Raw genomic sequence first — 25,836 nt, 5'->3', positions numbered from 1 at the left:
TAGCGCGTTTGTGTTACGATTGTTCTTGTGTAGGTTAACAGTCGTAATATAATGCCAAGAGCAAAAGGTTTTATTATTTCCAAGTTTGTTGCAGATGACCTAAATACTTAAAGAGATTTAACAAACAACTTTATTCAACAGACTCATTAATCTAATAGAATTTATCCCAAGAGGATTTATTTAATTAAAATTAGGGTAGCTATTCTTTCTAGAAAATTTACAGTAATTAGTTCCAGGAGGATCAATTCAAACTCTTCAGTATAGATCATTCGATGTGATCAGATTGAACGATTTATTAAATGAAATTTAAAATAAGAGAAACGATTTTTGATTTTGACATCAATATTGTCCATAAGAAAAGGTTTCTTTACAGCAGTTTTTTGTTTATAGAGGGGTTATTTTTGTAATTTTATGCATCCTCGCGTCCCTGTCCTACGGGAAAGAGGTCAAAGGGTACGCCCAAATATATACTGGGTAGGAGCCAGCCCGCTTAAATAGTTTTTTTCAAAAATTATCATCAGGGCATTTTGTTAAACATGAACATTTTCATTTTTGTGTTTACAAGAAAGAATATGCAGAAGGAATTATTCGAATAAAACGAATTCAATGCTGGAATATCGATCTTGCGGTGACCCAGTTTTCGCCGTGCATGACGAACACGTAATGCTTACCTGAAGTGAATCAGAATTCTCTGAATAAGTTTAAAATATTGTTCGGCAAGGCTTCTTTATAATCGGATCTCAGATCCGTTGCGTAACCTTATCCTCAAATTGTTTTTTAATCGAGTGAAATTTTTAAATGGAGAGATGGTGGGCCGTTAACCCGTTGACGTACTATTGACTTATCAACTTGCCAAATGTGTCTTAAACTTGGAACGCCTGGTATCTCTGATATACTCTAAAACGGAACTGATAAATCCATTTAATCCGGTTTGGAAAATCTCCAGTAGAAAATTTGAAAAATCAGAATCTTTCGAATAAAGTAATAGGCGATTGTGAAACAATTGGAAGCGTGAAAATATTTTAAAGGACATTTTAATCGCACAAAACTCGATTATGATCTCGAAGAAAATGATAGATTCAAATCGTCCAAATCGACCAACAGTACTTTTAATTTAGTAATTTTTTTTTATTTCTGGCCAACCGTGATTGCAGGGTAAAATAATTAATCATTCCGGTCACACATTAATGATTTAATGATGTACTTTGGCCTATTTTTGAAAATTAAGGGTGAAAATGGCATCTCGTATGTGTTGTTAAACGGGTCCGCGAAGTTTCACTACTTTTACTGTGACAACAGATTTTAAATCGACAGAATAGTTGAAAGTTGAAAAGTATTTTCCTAATCTAGGGCTGATTATCAACGCATTATTTTTTGCTTTCACCAGATTTCAAAATAAAAGATCTAGAGTGGAATGCTATTTTCAGTTCTACGTTCCATAGTTTCCCGAAATAGGAATGGAAAATTTCAATTAGTTTAAGTACCAGGATATAACCTGAGACATAAACTAGGATAATTTTTTTATTTATGTATAAATTAATCGTACCAGATTTATTAATATTGTGACGTCCATGCTTTTTAAACCCACGTATAAAAAAAAACTATAAAATGCCAATCGTTCTATCCTGGGTTTAGCTTCTACGTTATGATGTTCTATCATTTTTGCATTTTATCCTTTTAAGAAGATTTTTTAAGGAATCATATTATCTGTATTGTAAAGCGATAGAAAATAAATGCTAAAAACCTAATCTATTTTTTAAAATTAGGTTTAAAGAAAAAGAAAAACGGTTTTGATATGAATTTGTTCAAAATCAAACATAGTTCATGTTTTCTAGCTGTTATTTTGTTGTCTAACGCGTTTTTGCGTTGTGGAATCCCGTGACTCCCAATTAAAATAACGCAATACTGTCAAAACAAATCTCTACACATGAAATAACGCCTGAGATTGAAATTAATCAATGTGCCATAAAAACTCGCTGTACGAGTCATTTATAAGTTTTGGGGAAAAAATGGCGATTTGAATAAACTATGAAAACGATGGCGTTCTCGGATGGAACCCTCGGTCGCGTTAAACTGTATAAATGAGTTACATTGTTTGCCCGGGTCCTTGACACAGTTTCCTCGCCAGGCCACCTCTATATTCTAGTATCCAGTTTCGATCAGACGGATATGCAATTTGCAACTTAAATCTGCACAACTGCAAATCCGGATTCCGGAACCTGACTTTCCCCGGCTTCGGGCTGAGCCGGAGTGAAAGCGACTCGAGCTAGGAGAAGGCGGAGGTTTGGATTGCATTTCTTTCCTTCATGGCTACAGACGACAAATATTCCGACCCGTGTGTTTATTTTATTATTAACCAACATCTACCACGTTGTCTTTTCCATGAAATTAAATACGATTAAAATTATAAAAGTATGGTTTCAAAAAAAAAAAATTAAATATCATATTCAAATGTTTTATCATTCCAGTTTTAAATGGTCATGAACTAAACTAACAGGATAATTTATTTTAAAGTCGACTAAACAGTCCGATAAAGATTGAAAAACATGTTGTTCGGTCATTTATATTATTTAACGTAGTTTCACTATTTATAATGGTGTAATTATTATTTTTAATAAATACCTTTTAAATGTATTTATTGTTAATAAATAAAATATGTATTTAATGAAGGTCGATTAAGAGAATAAATCTTTCACAAACAGCGGGTATGTAAAAATCCGCAAATCCGAATAATATAAATTTATTGTAAGTAAATTGCAGCACCTTCTTGTTTAAACTCATTCAACTATAATACATAATTTTTCAACTAATAAACAGTAATCGATGTTTAAATTTCTTCCTTATAAAACTATTGCTTTAAGATGTTGCTGAACCGGACCATTTTCTATATTGGGGTAAATTATTGTAAATTAACTCACCGATATCAATATGATGGTAAAATCTAATTATTTGTAGATTGAGGTAATTTTTTAAATATATTGGCTTTCGTTATATCCACTGGAAGACAGCAAGGAGGCAGCAAAGCTGACCAAAGCCTCAAGACGACTTTCGTAAACAGTTCTACGAGAGCTTCAGCTAATCGTTTCGGATCATCAAAGATGAAGAGTCCAGCTCGCTCATATTTCTGGTTGCCTTCATTGGATAGTGACATCGAAAAGGTATGTAAAGAATGCGAAGTTGGCTGCAGATTTAGGGAAACCTCCCGAAATCCATTCTTCCATGGTCATGGCCGTCAACAAACTGGACAAGACTTGCTGTTGTGTTTTTTAGGACCGATCAACCGCAACCACTGTTGTCTAGTTCTAATGGATGCAACATCAAAATGGATCGAAAACGTTTTTGTCACATCAATGACAGCAGCAGTAGTAATAGAAAAAATACAAGCGTTATTTGCAAGGATCGGATTACCAAAAGCATATACCACAGATAGAGCAAAGTGTTTTACAGGAAAAGAATTTATCTCATTGCTAAGAAAAAACGTCCGAGAACAATTTTTACTTAAATGCTTCCCTGATCAGTAGGAACATTTAAATATGCGGCAAGAAGATATAAAAATCTGGTAGGCGAAATCTCATCCTGAATAAGGAAGATCAAATCTGGGCACAGGATTTCCGAGAAGAACAACCTAAATGGACTAAAGGTGTGATAGTGGAAAAATTATGGAACCAAACGTTTTTGGTGAAGACCGAATAAGGAATGGTTTGGAAACGCCTCACAAACCGATTGTGGCCAGGGTCATCACCAAATTACAAGAAAGAACAAGACGTACAGAAAGAAAGGGCAGATGAAACGTGGCATTCTTGTGCAGAAAAGCCTTCTGTGGCATAGGAACCCACACTATTAACGAGTATCTCTGATGGAAGGCAAAAAGAAAATGAAGGAACTGTGGAATTCACTCATTGAACACCGACAATCCAAGAATCTCATAACAAATTTTGGAAGAAAAGAAATTACAGAATGTGTCAAGGGAAGGAGGAACAAATTGCGAATCCTAATAGGATTCCTAACGGGACACTGCAAGTTAAATGGACAATTAAAGAAGATTGGAATAATCCAAGATGGCACATGCAGATTCTGCAAAGAGGCAGAAGAGACACCAACACATCTACTAACAAACTGCGGAGCTATACTAGCCCGCAGGAGGAAGTGTTTTGGAATGTATAATGTGACCAAAGAAGAGCTTTAACCATTGAAACCTGGCCTATTAATCAAGTTTCTTGATTCAAGTTCATCACTCACCGATGTGCTTTAGGCAGAGTACGGGGGATACAAGAGCTCTTAAAGGGCGCAGTGTACTATACCCTGAAAATTCCATCTACATCTACATCAAGTGCAGAAAAAACGTAGCAAACACCACCGAGAAGGATAGTACAAGCAAAGACCTCAGCAAGAGACTGGAGAGGGGGCTCAGCAAACATCACCAACCAGAACCAATGAAGACAACACCAATGGTGCTTCGCCCAAGGGAGAAGTTGCCCCTAGCAATGCGGTATTCACCCTCGAGTGAGTGAAGTGTGGATATATAAATTACATCATATACAAACTTGATTATGAGGGGGAGATGTTGTATATTGTAACGGTAAGAGATATATCGATTTACATAATCCTGTATGTAGCTTTTCTAAATCGAAACGGAGGTGTTTTTTTAATTTTAATTTTATTTTTATGTTTGATAAGAAAATGTTAAAGATAATGATACATTTTTCTCCCACAGGGTGATCGATGTAGCAATAAGCCATGGTATGCAATGGAAAAAATCATTACACCGGGAGGGATGAGATATCATCGGAAGCCGGAGGCATGAAATGACTGGAAGCAATAATAACATGCATGTGTGTTATCTTGTGAGACGAATAGAGAACATTGGCCTCGGCCAAGTATTCCACGTGATTCTCGTAGTAAATATAACTCGGACCGGGAGAACGGCGTAGGCGAACACGAGCCGGTTAAACTATTTAAACGTCATTGTCTAAATATCAAAGGACGCCGACTAGTCTTAATTATACGTTTAAGTTAAATTAAACGACACGGAAACAATTTGGCTCCTTGAGGGACAAGGGTTACAAAATTTGATTTTTATGCAACGGATAACAAATCTTGGAGGATAAAAGGTAGCAACGGCCTGTTTTATGATTTTAACTCTTTTAATGTTTGCTGATGTGATGTCAAAAACAAATAGGTCGAGTCTCCGAGTTCTAAAAAACACTCAGCACCAGCTGCAATCTATATTAAAATCTGGCACGCTTTTAGTACATGAGTCTTAGTGCAGTTGAGATGCGAAGAAGGTTTTAACCAGTTTCCTGTTACTTTGGAACGAATAGCAACGTTGCAATTCTAAAATTGCTGTGTCACAGTATTGCCTGAACTAGTTACAAAATGGGCTTTTTTAAAAGAAAAAAAATGAGAGCAAAGGGAAATTTCTAAAATTATAGTTGTAGCCAGCAAATTAATTTGTACACTGCATACTAAACATAACAAAATAATTTTAATACTGAATCGATGTAATCGAGACACGCGATCGATTTCCATCGAGATGGGATCGTTATACCTCACTCTCGTACCAGAGTGCAAGTAAGTAAAACTCCGAGCGGCTGGCCGTTCAGATCTCTTCCTGCTTACAGCTCTTCGATTCAAATTCATTCTTGTGAGTACCCGCTATTTTGTTCAATGTCGTTTTATCGTTTCCTTATTAATTATTGCCATAACAAGTCAATGGTCAACGTTAAAGGAAGTGCTTATTTTATTTCACTTTTTTTGGTATTTTATCCACACGTTTTCCACATTTATTATTCCCACTGTTTATTTGGTCCGGATTATTTCTGATTTCGCTCCGAAGTAATTGTTTCAACTTGGACATCCACCTGCGGCGCGCCTCTCGGTACGTTTTCAGGTTTTCAAGACCCCAGGAACAGGACAAGCTGGCAATATATAAATTTTAAAACAATATCCTACAAGTTGCTAAGTTTAAATTTCGGGATAATGTGTCACAGGAATATTGTTACATCACCTCACTGACATAGATTGAAATAACACGCTCTTATATCAACAACAATTAGTTCAAACGAATCAGTTAAAATCCGACTATGTTCGCTTTTGACACGTGGGCAGACCAGGTTATTACTGTAACAAGAACGTTTAACTCTTTTTAAACAAACATAATACGGTTCAAAGTTTCATGATGTATTTTTTTAAATGTAGACTTTGTGGGCCATCGTACAGCCAACCTACAAGAGCTTATTTATCCCCTTCTTACAGTACACCGGCAACTGACCTAAAATAATGAACTTCTTACGGACCGGTAGAGTTTTTGGTTAAATGTTTGTAATATTTTCCCTTACTGACGAGTCTAGAAGTCTTGCGCTTCCTCATTTATTAAACTTCTATCGTTCTAGGAACTTAATAGAAAGAAGCAAATTATAACCATCTATGATCATCAAAATTATTTTTGGGTTCTTTTTCAGATTGGAAGGAGTACATCTCCAAAACGCATGAACTTTAAAACGATTGGTGTACTATACACGTCCATGGTTTTGATTTTAGACCGAATACTAATGCTGTAGCACTTTTAGTTTTTTAGATCCAGCGGGAAGAAATTGTACCTTCCAGTTCAGAGGGTTTTTACTCCAGTCCAACGTTTTCTTTCATTGTTGGGAAAAGAAGTTCAAGTTCCGATATTAGTTATATATTTAATTGTAATTATATGTTAAAAATGTATATCTGTTATTCTCGTGTGGATAAAAATGAATATCATGGAACAATATGATTATAAATAAAATCAAGGCTGTGGTTGAATCGCATTTTGTTGACGTAAGAATTGTTAAACCTCTTGGCTACATAAACAGCAAGAATTGGTGGAATAGTATGACCAAGGTCGTTTTGTGAAGTCCGTTCTTGATTAAGTCAACAGTGGAAAAGGTCGAGCAAATGAAACAGCACTATCCACAAAGAATAAATTTCCAAATTTTATATTAAACAAATTCTCAACATGTATTCACATGCAGGTTAAACTAACTGCCGATGCTAAGAATACCTATATTTTACATAAGACTTGAAAAAAGAGGACGTGTGTAAATAATTTTAATAAGTTGCGATGGATGAACATACTGCTTTCTAGAATGTTTCTCTGACGAAACAAGACGCAACTTTAGTTTCAGTCCGAACACTAAACTGATCAATAACATACTTAACAACATACATACACCTGCTAGAAATGTAACCGATAAGAAATCTTGAATTTTCATTGAAAGAATTTGAAAAGATTTGTGCCACACTTACGCGGAGAAAATGAATTATTAAACACAGTATCAAAGTGAAGGTCGTGGAGAAAAGAATCATAGAAGCAAATCGAAATGAAAACTAGTTCTGAAACATGTTTGTATTAAGAAAACACTCTACTTTCTCCGTTCATCCGGCGAAAGGATGAGGTTTCATAATTACCTACAGGAAATGCATGTGCTCTAAAATGGATTGTACCACAATCATAAACTATTTTCTACCACATAATAAAAACCGTGAATTTTAACGGCGAATGAGAGTTTTGTCACCCTTCGCTGACAAAAGGTCTATAGGTCGGCCTCGTTATTGCTTTTGACACCCCCTTCTGATAAACAAAGAAAATAATCACGCGATAGCGTTATAATATTCAATAATTTACTTAATAACAGAACCAACGAACAAAATTTTTATTGTAATTTATGTCTATATAGATATAAACAAGATCCATACACATAGTCATTTGTCTTACATTATTGTTATTATTATTATCAAAAAAATTGAATTATTGTTTATTATAATAATTAATTAATCACAATCAATTAATTAGTTGTCATCTTCACAAAAACACAAAATCACTGGATGATTTTTTCTCTGGATCTTTAGTTATTTAGCTTAGCATGAACAGATTTTTTAACAGGCAGTTATCTCAAGTACTAAAAGTTTTCTCTGGTGTTTCCTAAGGTGCACATTTTTCTCCACGCCTATTTAATATTTCCATTTATATACGGCCTTCCTACCATAAAATACTCCTTTTTTCTTTGCTGATAACTTAAACATTTTCATGCATACATCTACATATGACTTGGATGCTCTATAACACTGATATTTAGGGAACCACTTGCTTCCAATATTCACTAATGCTATTCTACGAGTTTTTACCGGACTGAAACTTCTCATATCTTCTCTTGGCCCTGGTGTTATTTCCGACCTAAAATTAAATCTTACTGCACACAATGGCCATATTAAATCTTCACTCTTAAAAATGCCAGGCTTCTTATCTCGTCTCTCTACTGATCCTAACCCTAACGCCTTCGATATTTATTACATACGCTAGCAAGATCAATGCTTGAATAGTGTACTCCTGTATTCAATCCTTCCACGGCTAAATCTATACACAAACTTCAATCTGTACTATTTATTTTTTTTTTTTAGATTCCTTTCTAATAAAATAGAAGTAACTGTTACTGATTATATGCAATTAGTACTTTAACTTCCTTCCTCTAGAGAGACGCTTAGACTTAGTACTTTTCTACACATAAATCACTTAACTTGTACTTCTTTTTCTAAACTATTATTTTTAATGCGAATCGTTAATATAAGTATTTTTGGTTATCTATTGTTATATGATATAACCTGTATAATGTAAAAAGGATATTGTATTAGTTTAGTCTAATAGATAAATTCAGGAAAAAAGTCATCCAAAAACTTCAACATTGCTTTTTAAATTCACTACTTTCGTGGTCCGCTTGACCAATTAAACATTACAATTAATTAAGGTTTTTTGTTGAGATGAAAAAAGTTAATGGCACGAGAGGGATTCGAACCTACGACCTTCGGCTAGATACGCCGCTGCTCTACCACCAGAGCTATCGTGACCTCGATCCACTCGGACATCAACTCCCCATCTCAACTCATAAGGTGGGGTTGAGATGGGGAGTTGATGTCCGAGTGGATCGAGGTCACGATAGCTCAGGTGGTAGAGCAGCGGCGTATCTAGCCGAAGGTCGTGGGTTCGAATCCCTCTCGTGCCATTAACTTTTTTTCATCTCAACAAAAAACCTTAATTAATTGTATTGCTTTTTTAATGTAAACGTAAATGCTACCCTCAGCAACTACTATCAGGATAAGTAGACAGACAGCTAGGTACATTAAAAATATAAAAATCTAACATTGATGTGCTCTTTATTCGGTAAGATTTTTTTTGCCATTTTCTAGTTGTCATGTATTTATTAGACTTACATATGATTTTTTTTTTAACGAGCGTTCACAATATCTACCCTCGGGGTGCCGGGGTTTATTGTTATTATTATTGCTGTTATAATTTATATTATATCATATTGCGTAGTTTTCAAGTACTTAAAGTTATCACTTTAAACGAGAATTATCTATTTACTAATCATAACAATTCACAGATTTAAGAAAAACTGATGTATAGATATAGAAATGTAAAACGATAAAGAGAGACATTCAGCGAGAACGATCAGTGGATAAACATTAAAAAAATTGCGTCAGGTTAAATATTTCTTTAAAACTTGAATTGTTTAGCACTCATAATTGACCGTATTAGTTATTTCAATTAATTATAATTTCATCTCAACAAAGACCATAATAAAAATATTTGTTCTTCATTATTAATGTATTAAATATAAATTAATGTATTATGTATGTAAGCGGCGTTTGGTTCAATTGGCACGGTGCTTTATACAATTAATGTCATATTATATTTAGATGGAATAACATATCTAAAATATGGGATAGAAATCCTGGGAGATTTCTACGGTAAAAATAAATATAAATTAAAGCTATAAAGAGCATTTCTCTTTTTAAAAAAATTCTTCTATTAGCCAGCCCTTGATGAATCTTTTAAGATCCTCGTCCTTTTGTACGGTATTTTGGATAGGGTGTTTGTGTGGATGAGGGTGCTGGTTTTAATCCTGAAGGGCTCGGCGGGAGGGATTGTCCCAGTTCCGGAGATGGAGGGGTTGCTCAAGAGGAGGGGGTCGACGACCTCCAGGACGTTAGCCACGTGCCAGAGCCGAATTGCCGCTCCCTCAAAGCCCAACCCCACACCGCTACGCGCCTCATCTCGCGTCCACCTGCATCCCACTTGATGCTGGGGTGGATTTCCAGGTGCGGTTCCTATGCGGCGAGGGCACACGGTAAGCCCTTCCAAATGGAAACCGCCTTTTCACATATAATCCTTGGAATAAATCAGCAAGTCCTTGCACAGGTGAATCCGCTTTATATACAACTGCCGGTCCTGTGGCACTTTATTGATCAGAGGCCTGGCATTCTTTCTCCCCGGGCAATATTCAGCAGTGGAACCTCCACTCTAAGCACTCAATAATCGCTACTTGATGCGTTTTCAATACGGGGGATAAATTGAATGAAAACTGGTCTGGCGTTTACACGCTACGCACATTTCGGTGACAGTGAAATTTCAATATACATAATTCTAAATTGAAAAACCATTTAAACCAGCCTGTTGGTTTATGGTCTTCTCTATTATCAAGGCACCCCTTTTTATTTGGACAGCCACTTTAGAATATGACAGAAATTGTATATCTATATAATTTGGAAAATTTCATTCCCATTTATTATGTTCTACACTCCTAATATGGTCATAATTATATGCGTACAAATATAATTCATAACAACTGGTTATAGCATGGGTTCTTGGGTCGAATCCTGGTATTGGCCCATGCCTTTTTACTTGAGAATAATTTAAAAAAAAATGTATAGTGGTTCGAGCCCTCGTCCACAACACTCAATGGTTAGTTAAGACCTCCAGAACACCCGAAATTAATTTATATTACTTTATATATTTGAAAGCCATTTTTGTTTGTTTGTGAGTGAGTGAGTGAGTGAGTGAGTGAATGAGTGAATGAGTGAGTGAGTGAGTATGAGTATGTGTGTGTGTGTGTGTGTGTGTGTGTGTGTGTGTGTGTGTGTGTGTGTGGTGTGTGTTAGAGAATTTCTACAGTGTTTTTAACAAAAGCAAACGCTTTCATAGCTTTTAGCTTCTTCGCTTAATTCCATCCGAACAAACCCAAAACTGGAAATAAACTACAATTTGTTTTGTAATTGGCTGTCAGACGCGTTTTTCTCACCACGCCATTTTCAGTGTTTGGGTTTGGAGTACGCAAACCCACAAACCTTAAGAAAAAATGAATAAAAAATTACAAATATTACAGAGAAATTTAAATTAAATTTCATTAAAACAACCAAGCTTACGGACATATTTTTAATAGAAACTGATTAAACCGACAAAAGCCAATGAACTACTTGGTGTGGCTTTTGGCCTAATTGTCTGCGTGATTTCCACTAATTTTCACTAGTTGAAACCAAGCAAGAACCTTCTTTTAATCTTCAGTGGTATGTTCGTTTATTAAAAGTCTAATTGAACTGAACATGGTGAGAAGCCAAAATACGGCGGGCAGACCAACACACCTATGGCTTCCTATGAAAACTACCCAATTATAAATTTTAGTCTAGTTCCATTAGTCCAAAATACAAATCCAACACTGCAGATGAAGAAATGAAGAAATTCGTCTGACAGACCAACACAGCGAGGATGGGCAGACCAGAATGATCGGTAAAGGCCAAATATCGACCATCTTCTTTAGGAAAAAGTCAAGTGGAGTAAAAATCTACAAGCTATATGGTGAAAATGGTGATCGGTCATGCTAGAAGTGCTTCACCAAGGTATAAAACAACAAAAATATATGATATCCTATTAAATTAAATATACTTCTATAAATTTTCATAAAGGCCCTTGTTCTGTACTTTGAAATTTCGTCATGGGGTTTGCGATCATTTTGGACTGTTTACCTTTACTGTATTGGTTTGTTAGACGCGTTTCGCCGACTTTCGTAAGGTTCGTGTGACAGACCAACTACTAAATGTGCCGACAAGCCATCAGACTAAATCCGTCCTTATTAAACGACCGAAATGTCAAGTGCCTACTTCTAAGTTTTGAAAAATTAAATAGTAAATGGTAGGATGTTTCTAAATAATAAACAATCATTCACGGATAATGATCAATGAACCTCCAGTAATGATTCACTGGGGGCGAGATGATTTTTTCACAAAGTTGAAGTTACTCCAGTTTAAACAAGTTTAAAGCTTCTTCTAGTCTTTTTACAATCGTCTAATTTTCATTTTATTTTTGGTATAGTGAAAATGTAAAAGCGATGAAAAGTAATAACAATATTGATACTCTGCCCTTTATCTCTCCTGTATGGCAAGTATTGACAAGTGGCGACCTGTTGTGTATGGGAAGTGGTACTTGTCGAGTGTTGCGACTATAAGTCAGCGAGTATGGCTGATTGGGCTTGTTAATCCTCCAACCCTCTTTGGAATTGCGCGTTTATTTATTGCATCCTTGACTGGAACCGGCAGCTTTTAACCTTACGTACAACTGCGTAATACAACGATTCCATTACAGTGATTGATTGTGGTATTTGAGAAAAAAATCATCTCTAATCTATATATCTATCATCACAATATTTAAATGTGATAGAAATAATAATAACAACGTTGTACTCTGAGTTAACTTTCAAAAGTAAGCATCTTTTATTTTCAAGAACCTGTCCAGTATGGCAAGTATTAAAAAGTGGCAACCTGTTGTGTTTGTCCATTATCTCTGGGAAGTGGTACTTATCTAGTGTTGCGATTATAAGTCAGCGAGTATGGCTGATTGGACTTGTTAATCCTTCAACCGTCTTTGGAAGTGTACGTTTGTTTATTACATCCTTGACTGGAACCGGCAGTTTTTGCACCTAAGGACGACAACATACAACAACGTTTCTATTACGGTGCTTGATTAGTAAACCTCCTCCAACCTCTAAATCTAACATAATGATATTTAAATGTGATAGAAAAACTAATAACACCGTTGAACTGTGAGTTGCCTCTAAAATTAAGCAACCTTTATTTCAAAGCCATTTGACTGTGCATCAATAACTCACAACCAGTTATGATTGGTAACTTCAGAATGGATACTTCATCATATGAGAAACTAAGGCGTTTCACACAATTCTTCCAACAAAACAGAACACAGATTTCGTTAGTCAAATGTTCTAGTCAACATCATTTTATTGTTGATCTCACTGATTCTTTAGCAAAATATCAAGTTTTTTTACGACATCTTTACCTTTTTATCTGGGTAAGCATTAGCTGCAAGGTCGTACAACGCGCTCTAAGTAGGTTACCTTACATAATTTCTAGTCTCAACCTTTGTTTCTACATGCCGTGTGGAATTTAGGCGTCAAACGATCAAATATTTACACTAATCAGAAATTATACTTTCAAACGCAGTGTTCACTCGCACATTTTTGGTCTTTTAACACCATATCAAAAGAAAGAAGATTACCTATTGTGAACAGGAAAAAGACCTATCTTAAAAGGACTGTTAAACACTCCCTTGGTAAGAAAATGGAGGGTGGCTACGGCACTGGAAAAATTCTTTCTCTCGAACGCTGGTTTTATATTCTTCGTGATGAGATCCTTCCTCAAAATTTATCATCTTTTACACTCCATGTTCTTTACGAGGAAAAGAAAGGTGGCTCAGAAACAAGAATTACTTTTATTCATAATATTATAATAATATTAAAATTAATATTGTCATTACAAAATAATTACTTTTCTAATATTTTAGACATATTTCAATTGATAATTTGGTTTGTCTAAGTATTGAGGAGGACTCTGTGCTGACTGATATGTTTTCATATTGGATGGAACAAATGCTGTATATGTGGTGTATTTTAAAATTGTGGTGTGCTACAGTGTTTTATGTAAGATCTTAGGGACCAAGTCTTACAATGGATACAATGGAATAACAATATTGCATATGTTACATCAGACATATGATTCAAGGTCTTCCGCTAATACAATTTTAGCATAAGATGGGGTATTTGATAAACAATACCCCCCGAAAGACAGAGGATGTTTTGATTACAAGCACGAGACCGGAGTGCTAAAAAGAGTTAAAGTCAGGGCCTCCAAGGCCTTACGATCTCCTTCGCCAAGGACGGGCTGCCGGCGGCGTTTGCGTAATTTTATTGCGTTTTCAACCTGCGATTTCTGGCCTCTTTCATAATCGCAATATTTTCGCCCAATCCGAGTAAACGACGAAGCGGCAAACGGCTTCGGCTTAATTGACCGGAGAGTGATAGACGCGAATTTTCCTTTAGGCCCGATATCGCAACTCTGCGCATAATTCGCGGCCAGGGTTGCGTCAGGTTTGGGCTGAAAGGGTCTTTGGTGACCAAATATCTTCTTTAACATGATATGGACAATGCATAAGGTGGCAGTTCAAAGTTGAGAACTTTTCATTTGCCTTACCTTAACTTGTACCGAATCCTAATAAAATTTAAATCAAAGATAGCCCAATTTTCTGTGTATGATGAAAAAAAAGGAAACGAGTATGATCAGTTTTTAATATAAAATTAAAATTAGCTCACTTAGCGTTTTTAATTACTTATTATAAACAGAACCATAACAACTTATGATATTAATTTGCCGTAATAACCATTCACTATATGGTGAACTATCACCACGGGACAAAACATGACGCAGGTAATCAACTGTTGTTCAAAGAAACTAATAAACTAGTTCTTTGAACATAGCAAAATTGACATTAAAAGCTGGGGATTTATTAACCAACCAACAAACGAGCCCTTGGTTGAATTTCGCATTATTAGACTGTTGTGGAACAAGGAAAAATTTATAATCTAGCCTACTAATGTCCATATAAAACTGAAATTATTTTACCTTATACAAATTACAAATAACAGAAAGCAAATTTTAAAAAATCCAACAATTTATGAGAATTGTTACTTTTTAATGACTTACTGTTCCAGTATCAATTATGACTGTAAGTTGTATTTCGAACTTCTATTGGGACAATTACAAAATCGAGGTCCTCCACTATTTAATTGAGGTATTTTTCACTGCTCTAATTAATGTACAAAGTTTGGCAATTTTTTGACAATATATTGAAAATGAAAATTTGCTCTTTTTTAACTTTTTAACAAAGTATTTGATAATTCCGCGGGGCAGAGACCTTTTTCGACAAAAGCGTGCGATATGAATAAAACCTTTGTTGTTTTTCCGGGTGAGTCGAGTGTCAGTTGCTAGTCGAATTGCTAACTTTCCAAAGAAAACATGAACGTCTGTATTGTAAAAGAATGATACATTTCATAATTAATTATTAGCTAAATAACCGAACAATACGTTAAATCTCAACAAAATTTGTTAATTTTTCGTTTCTTTTTTTCTATATATTTATAAAACACAGATCAGATGAAGTTAATTCTCCAACCGTTCAGATAATCTGTTTTCACACTAATGCTAAGCCTATCTTTACATGCGCTTTATTTTCCGAGCAGATTGTTGTTTTATTACCAATTAAGCATGGGAGTGCTTAATGGACTTACTACCTTAATAAATCTATCGATTTTCGCTAATCCATTCTCCGGATTTACTAAGTATACATTGACTTTCTAAAATATTAGAAGCTAATGAACATGGCCTTTCTTTTTTTCAGATTTTCCTCTTTTGTAGATACAAAATGTTAACATACGCCCTTCGGCAGGTGATGATTTTTTTTTGATGAGTAGCGTTGGCTCTCGCCTACACCTGCGATCCAGGTCAATTACGGGCATTTTCCCATTTCTCCAGGGCCCGACTTTTAAAATACGTTGCCACGGGGTTTAATGGCTTGCATGTTAAAAGAAAATAACAGGGGATTTGACGGGATTATCGATTGACATGGTTTTTTAAGAATCAAAGTGGATGGGATCGTTGGGGGTAATATTTGCCCCCCCCCCCGTAAAAAAATCAAAACTTCTCAAATTTAGCCAGCTTTAATCATAATTGAAATATACGCATTTCTGTTGTTTTTTATTATCAAAACGTTTGAAAAAAGAATATTATAGAGGAATTAAATAAAAATAACACTGGCAAATCCGTTATTCTCTTCGGCTATTACTGACCGTTAGACCTTTCTGCAAAGCACTTAGGCGTAAGGGCTAATGGCTAACGTAATATCTATTAGCAAATACATAAATTATATTTAAAAATTATATATTTTAAACGTTCCAATATTTAAATCCCTCGTATTCGCATGATAAGGTTTCATTAACAACCGAACACTTTAAGATTCAAAGTAAAACCGATGGCAATATTAAGGGGATTAAACAATACAAAAGAAAATGAAAATAATAAGAGATAAACGCTTTTATATGAGAAGGCAAATATGGCCTTTTATCTAATCCCATCGTTATTTTTTAATCTTTTTTTTAACCGTTGATGAATATTTTGAAAATCAATGTGACTGTAAATCAATAAAAAATAATGGCTTCTTTAATGGCATAATGTAATCTATAGAATGGGTAAAAGGCTATTTGTACAAAGACATTTTGTAAATGTAGTAAATTAATTGTAATTGTAGTAAATGTGTTAAAAAGAGGCACGTTCATTAGACTGATAATTTAAAAGTGTTTCATGTTTGCATTAAATCCTTATTTCATAAATATTAAGCACTATAGGAATAAAACTTGAAACTTGAAGTTCTATTTAGAAACTGAAATATATAGTATAAAAAATAAATGGTGTGTTTTGTTCAAAAAAATAGCCTACGTTCATCATAAGTGAAACATGTAAATATAGGTAGATATGAATTTACAATTTTATAAGGAATAAACAGAAATATTTTTACCTTACTTCAAAACTATTCCCACGAAGTAACAATAAAAAAAGTATATGACGATTTGGCACTTTATCAGCGAAATCCTAAACAAGGGTTTACAATGGTTTATAGTTTACTTGATCAATTATCAATACATTTTTAGGAAGATTTGCACATAGAATAAATCAGAATCGACATTGCAAATGATTTTACGTTTTGCATGGCCTGATTTCATGGATCATAGATTGTCCAGAATGACAATGTACGAGCAAAGGGAGAAATGTCCAATAAATGACCAAAGTTGGCAATGGTTAAAGCCACAGCGATAAATTAAATTGGTTTGTTGAACTATTTCTGCTATTGAATTTCGTCAATTTATCAAAAGTGTTTGACACTAGAAAATTCCTATGGTTTATAGGAAGAAATAAATCTTGATCACATTCTTGTAAAAGTTACGCACGTCTTGAATGGAAAATATGAATTACATTTCTTGTTCATCCTTCTAACCCAATGAAACGGATGTCAAGAAGGTTTGTACGATTTCTCAGTTTTACGTTTTACAAGATTTATCATACTTTTTATTTATAAAAAATAAACAGATAAAACGCATGGAGCATTGTATCGTTTTCAATTTGTATCAATAAACTGTTCTTATATAAAATATGATAATATATTAATATCATCAATCTGAACATAAAATTTGCTAATTATCATCATGTCAGAAAGAAAAATGTTGACATTTTACTTTTAAAAAATTAATAAATTAATAATTTTCTTGTTTTTTCCTATTTTTCTATTAAAACTTTAAAAAGTCAACCTGAAAATATGAAGTTGCTATATTCCATGCTAAATTCCAACGACGTAATTTTAATTTCAAATTAAACAATTCACACTCAAAGGGTACAATCTTATCTAGAATCGTAGTGTAAATAAATTTACGGATTAAATTCGTAATAACTGTATTATACTATGACTCCAAGTGAGTATCTAATTCGCTGCGCAATATAAAATATAAAATATAAAATAAAAATATATGTTTTTATATATATTTATCATTTTTCCTCTTTCTAAAAAGAGTTTTTTTAAAATAGGAGTATTCCAAGAAACTCGTGGTTTGTTAAAAAGGTTTATTTATCATTTTTCTTGTTTCCCCTAGGTTTCGACAAAAGTTGTTTAAATTTTTTTTATTTATTTAATTTTAAGGCAGAACGATTCTTGTGTGGAATGGTTTACTCTTCGCGATGATCCTTAATCTGGGTGAAATTTTAAAACCAAATTAATCGCCTTTTTAAAACATTATTCCGAGAAAGAATTTAGCCATATGCAAAGGTTGTAGGTACATGCTTTTTTAATTGTATAACATTATATATTTTTACGACGAGATATATTTTTCCCTTTCAGGAAGATTATCTGTAACATTAGATGCCTTGTGTTAAAAAGGAATTGAGGTAACTCCCCGATACCAACATCGGGTTCGTACGCCTTTTCACTTTTTCGTCGTGTCCTACTTATCGGTTGAACCACCGGTTTGAATAATATTAGAAACCTGAGATTCCTAACTTTTAAAACCTGGGAGGTTGGTAAAAGTCCTAAAAATTCATATTATAAAATAATAATGGGACAAAAAGAAACACAGCGGAATGAATTTTTTTCGTAATTTCGACAGCCTTTTTCAGATTGGGAGGATTTATCAGAATAAAACTAATTCTTATCTATTACTATTATTATCATTTTTATCATTTCATCTGTTATTGTTATTATGAAGGGAGTAAATTAAATCAACTTCGTATAGAAAGTGTAAAGAATAAGATCAAACAACAAATGGCATCACTAAGCCCAAAGCAGATGATCTAATGTATCGAAAGTATTATCAATTATCCATATTAAAACTTACAGATACTCCATTTGAACTAATTTGCTACTACGACTTACGCATGTCAATCTGTCTCGTAATTAAATTTTGTTTATTCCGAAAAATTTGAAGTTGTTAGATTTTATTTGGTGTCATCTATTTGGTCGGCCTATCCCAGCCCTCTTCAGTGGTGTAAGTGAATTTTTTTTAGTTAATTGAATTTTGAGTGTTTGATATAATTTGAGTAGTAGAGAATTTTAAAAGGACTTTCAACAAAAACAAATGGCTATCATAGCTTCTAACTTCACCGCTTAATTCCATCCGAACAAACATCAAAACTAATAGAAATAAACTGAGATTTGTAGTTCGGTCAGATAAGATCATTCTGGTATGTCTGTCATCGCTGTTATAGAATGTTTCTCTTCTCGCTATTTTCAGAGTTAGGCAGAACCAATAAGAACAAATGACAAAATTTACAGTGACAATTTTTTCAATTACATTTCATTTTGAAAACTAGCACATTCTCCAAATAATTTACTTAAAAGCAGGCTTATTAGGGGCGTATTTATAATTGAAAATGATTGAACAAACTAAAGCCAATGAACTACTTGGTTTGGTTTTTCGCCTACATTGTTTGCGTGATTTCCATTAGTAATTGGAACCAAGAAAGAACTATCGTTTAATCTTCAGTGGTGTGTTCGTTTACTAAACGTCTATTTTATCTGAAGGTGGCGAGAAGCCAAAACGCGCCGAACAGACCAAGACAACTATGGCAGTTCGGAGGTTTTCAATCATATGTGTTATGATTGAAAACTACCAAACTACAAATTTTAGCTTGGTACATTGGTACATAGTACAAACCAAACACTGAAGATGGAAAAATGATAAAATTCATCTGGCTGACAACACAGCGGGGATGGACAGATCACAATGATCGGTAACGTCCAAATAACAGCCTTCTTTAGCAAAGAAAAAATTAAGTGTACTGAAAAATGTACAAGCTATGTGGTTAAAATGCTGATTGTGATGAAGAAGCTAGAAGCATCATCACCAAGATATAAAACAACAAAAATCTATGAAGAAACCCCATCAAATTAAATATAGTTATCTACTAATCCATATATGTATTTAGTAGTCATAATTAAGCGTATTAATTATTTAAAGTAATTATATTTTTTATGTAAGGGACTGATTGAGATGAAAAAGCTAGTGCCAAGAGCGGGACCCAACCATAGATTTTTCATCTCAACCAAGGCCTTAGATAAAAAGCATAATTAATTTATAATATACATTACTATAAATAGTACATTAATATAAAGGCGGTTCTTATGAGGTTTCCTCGTGGCGTCTGATTGTTTACGGAGTGGATCATTTTGCCTTATTTATTTAAACTGTATTGGTCTGTCCGATGCGTTTCGGCAAATTTACACCAATTATTTATGGTACACTCCAAGTATGACAGACCAAGTACTGCAGGCGGCGAGAAGCCTAAACGACCAAATTAAATCAGTACTTGTTAAATGACCGAAATGCCAAAAGATATAGTCTGAAATGTTTTACGTATTGCAAAAGTAAACGAAATGATAGGAATTTTCTGAATAGTAAGGAATCATACATAGATAACAGCTTACGTCGTCGTAATGTTTTGTACATGTAAGTTTGTTCTTTATAGTCATGTATGATTTTGGCCCTAGAAGTCTTCGTAGTTGAAAATCTTCCGTATAGTCTTGTTGCTTGAGTATTTCTTTGTCTTAACTTTATTTTTTTACAAATTTAAAATCCGGTTGCATCATTGTTTTCAGCGTAAAAAATTTTTAAAAATAATGTCTCAGGAAGTATAGGGTCGTATTTGAAATTTCGATGTTGAACTGGGTCTGAGGTACCTTGTATAATTTTTCTCCAAAAAGAGGTAAAAATTTGAAACTAGACTAAAAAATATTGAAACGTGTATTTTTTGGTTTTTGAGAGCTTCATGGCTTCAAGAGAAATTCAGCCGGGCCATCTAAAAAGGACACCCTTTATATCGAATTTATTTGCCAGTGTAAGAAGCATTAGTTTGTAAAGTTTAACACAAATTATTACAATTCCATTTTGAAATTGCCTCAAACATGGCAAGGTATTATCAATAAAAATTGCAAATTATGGTTTATTCATTATCCAATCTATAATATATTTTCTTTCGTCTGATTAAGATAGTATGTGCGATTTATCTTATGTAAAATACTTCCGATAATTTTCTTTTATTCGATGTTAACTGTAGTTAAATTCATAGCTAATAGTGAATTCCCTTATAATGCACGTGTGGAGTAATATAAACTGTCTCGACCGAAATTTAAACTATATATAAGCAAGAATGTTATATGTCTACATTTCTGTTGTATTGATGTAATTTTCCGAAGATTAAATGAATTAAAATTAAAATCAAATTCCGAATTCGAATTTAAACGTTAGGAACTTCCAGGCTTTAGTTTCAAACAGCATATTTTGTCACGTTTTGTCATGCGGCTAGGAAATAAACAGAGGAGTTAAATGCAAGAAAGTAGGTCATTGGCAGACGGAGCGGGAAATTTTCAAGAGCTCCAATTCAAGGAGTGGGATTTGGAATGTAAATGACCTGAAAATGATGCCAAAACCCGTCAAGACTGGGAAAACAATTGATTCAATATATAACAAGAATTTCTCAATTTAAGTTTGAAAAGAGCCCCGATTATTATGGCATTTTCTTTCGTGTAGAATTTTTAAAAGTTTTCCACCTTTTATATCAAGAAGGATGTTTTCTATTTTTACTACTTATTTAACTTGTTGACATGGCACTGGCAGTAATAGCAAGTTATTTATAAAATCAATGTCTCTCTTGGCTGTGAAAGTTTTTAGCTGAATAATTGCTGTTTTCCTAATGGCACATAATGAAAGTTTAGGTAAAATCATCTTTTATTCCGTACATTTGAGTTAAGGTTCTTATGGATGCACACATATTAGAAAAAACCATAAGGAAGATTGCTTAATATTTAAACATGAAAACGAAAATACACTGTGAAAAATATGATGTAAGTTGTAATCTGCTTCGCGAGATAAAATAATTTTTTCCAGAAACACGAAAAAGTTTTTATTTTACAATATATTTAAGGATAGTTGGCTAGTTGAAAAATAGACAATTTTGGTAACAATGGTTGAGAACACCCAAGCCAATCTAACTGCTACTATATTAAAAAAAATCTCATTGGAAATTGTAAGGAATGGTTTGGTCGTAATATGAGTTTGAACAGTAAAAAGAATGAACTCTATTACATTTATTCGAAAGAAATGATATCCTTCGGTATTCAAAAGAAAATCTGGCAAGAAATGGCTCCCCAAAAATTTTTTTAAAAAGCAATACCCGAATTTTGTTATGGTATCTAGTTAATAAAAGATAGCATTTTCGTCTCGACTATAAGCAAATAATTTAAACACAACGCTTGTTAATAATATTAATATATGCCCAATTAAAACCATACCACTGACAAGTAAAAGTGTTACCGACTTTAAGGAAATAATTTTGCGTTTAGATGTTCGATTTCGTGCAGATAATTTAATGAGAATCATTCGTTTTCAAGACCTCTATTGTATGTTATTGATTTGGAAGAGTGACTCCTATAAAGAATAGGAGTCGAACCAGTTGAGATCATCAAACAAACCAAAGAAAAGTTTTTCTTGCCGATCGAGGGTTGAACTGTTCTCTTTATTTACTAATGTAAATTATTCATTCATATAGCTTGTATTCAAGTGCAAAAGTAGGCCAGAGTCGTTACATACTGTTCTAACGTTTGAAATTGAATAAGATTATAAACTAAAACTACTTATTTACGAAAAATAGTGTTGCCAACGATAAGAAACATGTACATATTATTTAAATAATATCCATGGTAAAAGATTACATTTGGCCTTTTGCTAATCTCATTTTAATTATTGTAACGTATTAATTAACTTTCGATTTTTCCTTCTTGAAGGTGGGATAATAGGTAATCTCAGAAAAACCACAACCAGTTTGTATCCACAACGTTTCGGATTTATTTTAATCCTTCCTCAGGTGAGTTAACGCCTATACATAGAACAAATATTTTTTACATTTTTAGATCAACATAGTTATTATTGTTTTGTCACTACTTACAATGGTTAAAACCAGGTACAACCATCATCTGTGTACAGGCGTTAACTCACCTGAGGAAGGATTAAAATAAATCCGAAACGTGTGGATAAAAACTGGTTGTGGTTTTTCTGAGATGACCTATTTTCCCACCTTCAAGAAGGAAAAATCACAAGTTAAACTGTTGAGGTCGAAATGTATTAATTAACAAAATTGACTTTTTAATTTACGATTTTATGTTGATATATTAGTTAACAATTTAAACATGTTTTTAGTAGGGCCTTTGCAGTATTATATATCAACAAAATGGTGAGTAAATAACTGATTTGAAGAAAAGCGTAAGTTATTGTCCAAGAAACAAGCAAACATCTTAAATGACGGGAAAATCCTGGGTTTTCTTTTATTGTAGTTGTAAGAAATTCAAAAGTAAGCTTTCAGTTTGATTTGCAATAATCTAATATGAGTTATTAGCTCTTGAATTGTGTAATAACATAAAGTTATGATGGAAATCAGTGTTTCCAACGATACAACATAACCCACAAATGAAGACGGACCCAATAAGTGACCCAGTGTCGGTTCAGTTTGAGTTATCAACAGTTTGAGTTTATAAATACAAAACCCATCATCAATACTGCGCAATCCGTCAGTCTACGTTACTTGAAAGGTATGTTCATGAAACTAACAAGCTATACGACACTATCACTAACATTTGGTGTAACAAACAATATCTCACTAACAATTAACTCCAACTTACGCTAACTATTAAACTATTACAAAAAGAACTCAAACACAAGTGAAAGTAACATAACACAAGCCATAATAGACAGATAAACAACAATTGGATTCCTACCTGTGGACATACAAGAATGAATAAGTCACCTAGAAACCACCACAATTGACAAAATAATGTCACAACTTTCTCCAGTACAAACTAACTTAGAAGAAAAACTAGTAAAAATATAAATAAAAAATAACTAACGACTCAAGTAGCATAAAGGCAACGACGCTACAGTCATCATGACAAAACATACTACATTACAAAAACTTTATAATTTGTACAAAACCGGAGCAACAGAGATTCTACACAAAAACACCAAAAATAGATTAAAAATTATTAAACAACTACCCTATAATCATCAACCACAAAGAAACATACGAATACTTTCAATAGAATCCTAAACCTCAAACCTTACTCAACTAAAGAAAAATATATAAACCTAATATTCCCATCAGACAAACTATAGGCCAGCCCCTGTATACAAACTATCAGTAGTTGCAGATATTCTAAAATCCGGCCTAAAATTAAGAAACTCATTTTTTGTTGAGAACACAATAGACCTGATAAACAAAACCAACAATTTAACAATCCCCCAACTGCCAGACTAGTCTTCTTTGACAAAACAAACTTGTATCCATCCATCCCAGACACAGAGACTATCGACACACTGACAGACAGACAGACAGACAGATAGACACACACACACACACACACACACACACACACACACACACACACACACACACACACACACACACACACACACACACACACACACACACACACACGCACGCACGCACGCACATACACACACCACAGATATAAAAAATAAAACAAAAACTAAAAAATGCGACAACGCATTCGCGTCAGAACTAACACAAATAACAAAACCTATAGAAGAAAAGTACACACCCTACAAGACGGTCTAGGGATGGGGAAACATCAGCCATTCTTGCAGGTCTTTCACCAAACCCCGAAGAGAAGCACTTCCCAAAAATTAACGTAATACTCTATCTAGTAGTCACGTCAACAACTTATTCGTCATAACAGACTACTCCTCTGAGAACGTACTTGGGGACCGTAACGATATACACAAAAATATTCCTTCACCATATTCTTGAAATTTACGCCCATCAGAACCTGAAAGAATTACAGGTTATGCACACATATACACAAAAACCCACCGCAACAGACATCATAAACGCACAATCAAACCACTCACTGAAAAAAAAAAAAAATGATACAAAACAAATATCACCTAGAAACTATTAAGATAAACCGCGATTGAAGAAGGACCCAGTAAGTGCCAAAGTGCCGATTCAGTACGAGTTGATGATATTATTGTAAAAAATATCAGGTGAAATTTGCCTGAAATCTAGGTTAAAACTGGGCTGGATAGTTTGAGCGCGAAACCAAAGTGTTACACTTCGCTTTGTGACTACATCCTTTTAACTATCAAAAAGTTTTAATTTTAAACAATATCTTAAGATATATGCTTCTATAGTAATGAATAATCATCCTTGTTGAATAGATCATAGTCGCGTTTGATAATGACGTACAGAAATCACAATTAAAGGTTTATCTGCCGAAGAAAAATAACCACAAATCAATCAAACATATTGCTTACATGACGAGAAAATACCTGAGTTTTTCTTTTATTGTGGTTCCTGTTAGCAATTCACAAAAAATTCCACCTTTCAGCCTTGATTTGCAATAATCTTATGACAGTACTATTCTGATGTAATTTTGTAAGATAGCAAATTACTGATGGAAAACAGTAGCCAATGTTACAAAATGTATAACCTTCACCAGGTGTAACAATATGATGTTCTTTTTTTTAATATTGTTTGCTTTTGATATATGAACAGATACAATCAATATTAAATTCAGACACGGTTGATATTATTTCAAAACTATTGCGAAAATACACCAATTTGACTGAAATCTAGGTTAAGCGTGGGCAGGATAGTTTGAGCGCGAAAACCAACTCTTGTTTAGATAATTTTAATTACATATTGAAAAGTCGTAATTTTAAAAAATCTCTCAGGTCTCATGATTCTATAATATTGAAAAATCAATCATAGATATCATAAACACTTGTATAATAGATCATAGCCGAATTCGATAATAACATACAGGAATCACATAATTAAAGGCATGCCTTTTGAAGAAAAAACACCACAAACCATCAACCATCTTCATTATATTACGAAAAGAAAATACCTGAGCTTTCCTCTTCCTGTTGGGAATTCACAATATACTCCACGTTTCAGCCTCGATTTACGAAAATCTTACGATAATATTTGATTAACTATAATTGTGAAAGAGTTCACACTACTGATGGAAATCAGTCTTGCCAACTATAAGTAATCAACCAGGTGTAGCAATATAATATT

At 33.8% G+C, this 25,836-nt stretch overlaps 1 protein-coding gene across 6 annotated transcripts in view; it reads right to left on the bottom strand.

Moving 5' to 3' along the window:
- LOC106661667 (lysine-specific demethylase 3A-like) overlaps positions 1-25,836 on the bottom strand; it is a 475,583-nt gene that overhangs the window by 448,473 nt on the left and 1,274 nt on the right. The gene's annotated exons all lie outside the window — the stretch shown is intronic.

Source organism: Cimex lectularius, unplaced genomic scaffold, assembly GCF_000648675.2.
Source record: "Cimex lectularius strain Harlan isolate CLEC.00 unplaced genomic scaffold, Clec_2.1 scaffold59, whole genome shotgun sequence".
NCBI classification, from domain to species: domain Eukaryota; kingdom Metazoa; phylum Arthropoda; class Insecta; order Hemiptera; family Cimicidae; genus Cimex; species Cimex lectularius.
The sequence above is the reverse complement of the archived record's forward strand: the minus strand, read 5'-3'. Positions and strand labels throughout refer to the sequence as shown.